The 2,134-nt window shown below is 48.6% G+C and overlaps 1 protein-coding gene across 1 annotated transcript in view; it reads right to left on the bottom strand.

Moving 5' to 3' along the window:
- LOC117939022 (GRIP and coiled-coil domain-containing protein 1-like) overlaps positions 1 to 2,134 on the bottom strand; it is a gene marked incomplete at its 5' end in the record, with an annotated part of 10,356 nt that overhangs the window by 6,883 nt on the left and 1,339 nt on the right. The gene's annotated exons all lie outside the window — the stretch shown is intronic.

Raw genomic sequence — 2,134 nt, 5'->3', positions numbered from 1 at the left:
CGTACCTCCCCCGTCTTAAAGCTACAACGCCCCTCCCCCCATTTTTAAGTTACAGCGCATTTCTTCCCCCGTCGTAAAGCTAAACCGTCTAATATTTAGGAATGAGAAACATCACATGAAACACTTTAGAAAGTTAAAGGTTTCCATTATAAAAAGCTTAAATTTCATTTAAATGTCAGATTAAAACGTTGTGTTATGAGTTAAGTCACGTTGAGCGGAGATTTCGTTATTTGAAGTTGCTTAAATATTTAAAACATTTGCGTCTTTGCACCTTCAGAAAGAGTTAAATTGCTTTAGAAGAAATAACTCAAGCAGCGTAGAAGAAAAAAACCTTTATTGCGTCGTCGTCTCGCTTCTTCACATTGTTGAGGAATGACACCGCCGGCTCTGCCCCCCCCCCCCGTAGACCCCGCGTTGTGTTACCACGTTCAGCCCCGACAACACATAGCAACCAGTTAATTTTACCTGGAACGGGGGGGGGGGCAACAAAGCCAACAAACCAGAGACAACAGTCCAACACGTCCTTCAACACGGTAACCAAAGCAACACGCCATTTAGAGCCGAGGGGTCAGACATTAACGGCCAACGCGTAGAGCTCACCGACACGCTGTTACTGAGGACATGTCAGATTTCTGGGACTTTTATAAGTATGATCAAGATGGGATAACCGTAGGACAACCTTAGTGGTACCCTAATACTAATCTGAATTCACTTTTATCCTACCCTCCTGGGTTAAGGACCCAACCCACCCGGGTTAACCCTAACCTCCTGGGTTAAGGACCCAACCCACCTGGGTTAACCCTAACCTCCTGGGTTAAGGACCCAACCCACCTGGGTTAAGGACCCAACCCACCTGGGTTAACCCTAACCTCCTGGGTTAAAGACCCAACCCACCTGGGTTAAGGACCCAACCCACCTGGGCTAACCCTAACCTCCTGGGTTAAGAACCCAACCCACCTGGGTTAAGGACCCAACCCACCTGGGTTAAGGACCCAACCCACCTGGGTTAACCCTAACCTCCTGGGTTAAAGACCCAACCCACCTGGGTTAAGGACCCAACCCACCTGGGTTAACCCTAACCTCCTGGGTTAAGGACCCAACCTACCTGGGTTAACCCTAACCTCCTGGGTTAAGGACCCAACCCACCTGGGTTAAAGACCCAACCCACCTGGGTTAAAGACCCAACCCACCTGGGCTAACCCTAACCCTGAACTGAGATGCTTTGACCCATGCTCTCGTGTTGCTACGGTGGGCTCCGTGTTGCCATGCCGTTCTCCGTGTTGCTAAGGCGGTCTCCGTGTTGACCAACATATTTCCTCGTACTGTATATTTCAATAAAGTTGTTGCTACGTGTTTTCGGGGATGAACGTGGCCCTGTAGTTAAGTCCCTCCCCCAGGAAACGTCAGTTAGCTTAAGCCCCACCCCCCCATTCCATCACTTCCTGTCCCATGATTCGGAGTTAAAACATGCGGATAAAAACAAGAAAAAAGAAACATCTTTAGGAAGAACAGAAGAAGAGGATGACCTCAGAGTCCATGACATCTCTTCCTCCTACAGACACATTTATAATTTAAAAAACAAAACAGCTCCTCGTCTTCGTCTCTGTACAAGGCTCTCAGTGATGACATCATCAGTATGCTGCTTCCTGTTTCCTGTTAACGCTTCGACAACTCGTTGGACAGCCAATCAAGACCCTCGTACAGACCGTTGCCCTGCGTGGCGCAGGTTGCCTGCACATGCCACTGGCAGACAGACAGGGAGAGAGACAGACAGGTTAGAGACAGTACTGGAGGGACGTACATACTAGAGACTAAGCTGCACGGTGCAGGGAACAACTCTGATTGGCTCATGATCTGACGGGTTTACGGAGCCGTAGGTGGCCGATGCAAAAAAAACAGAGCGTTCTATAAAATGATGCTTTAAAAAATGTGATTAATTGTGCAGCCCTATTAGAGACCGACAGACGGGTTAGAGAGACACAGGCCAGACAGGTTAGAGAGAGACAGGTTAGAGACAGAGAGACGGGTTAGAGACAGGTCTGACGGACAGGTTAGTGACAAGTCAGAGAGACAGGTTAGAGACAGAGAGACGGGTTAGAGACAGGTCTGACGGACAGGTTAGAGACAAGTCAGA

Source organism: Etheostoma cragini, chromosome 23 (genome assembly GCF_013103735.1).
Source record: "Etheostoma cragini isolate CJK2018 chromosome 23, CSU_Ecrag_1.0, whole genome shotgun sequence".
Classification (NCBI taxonomy): Eukaryota; Metazoa; Chordata; class Actinopteri; order Perciformes; family Percidae; genus Etheostoma; species Etheostoma cragini.
This window is presented reverse-complemented; position numbering and strand designations above follow the sequence as displayed.